Raw genomic sequence first — 482 nt, forward strand, 5'->3', positions numbered from 1 at the left:
CAAAGGGATCTGTCAAGGATGGGCAAATGGGTGTCAACATGGCAAATGGGGTTCAATGTGGCCAAGTGCAAGGTGATGCACATTGGAGCCAAAAATCCTAACTATAAATACATATAGATCGGGTCTGAACTGGCAGAGACTGATCAAGAGAAAGATCTTGGAGTTGTAGATAATTCACTGAAAACGTCGAGACAGTGTGTGACTGCAATAAAGAAGGCCAATGCTATGCTGGGGATTATTAGGAAGGGTATTGAAAACAGATCAGCCAATATCATAATGCCCCTATGTAAATCAATGGTGCGACCACATTTGGAATACTGTGTGCAGTTCTGGTTACCACACCTCAAAAAGGATATTATAGCTTTGGATAAAGTGCAGAAAAGAGCAACTCGAATGATAAAAGGGTTGGAACACTTTCCCTATGAGGAAAGGTTAAAGCGCTTAGGGCTCTTTAGCTTGGAGAAACGACGACTGAGGGGTGA

The sequence above is a fragment of the Gekko japonicus genome, unplaced genomic scaffold (genome assembly GCF_001447785.1).
Source record: "Gekko japonicus isolate JY-2015 unplaced genomic scaffold, Gekko_japonicus_V1.1 scaffold4748, whole genome shotgun sequence".
NCBI classification, from domain to species: Eukaryota; Metazoa; Chordata; class Lepidosauria; order Squamata; family Gekkonidae; genus Gekko; species Gekko japonicus.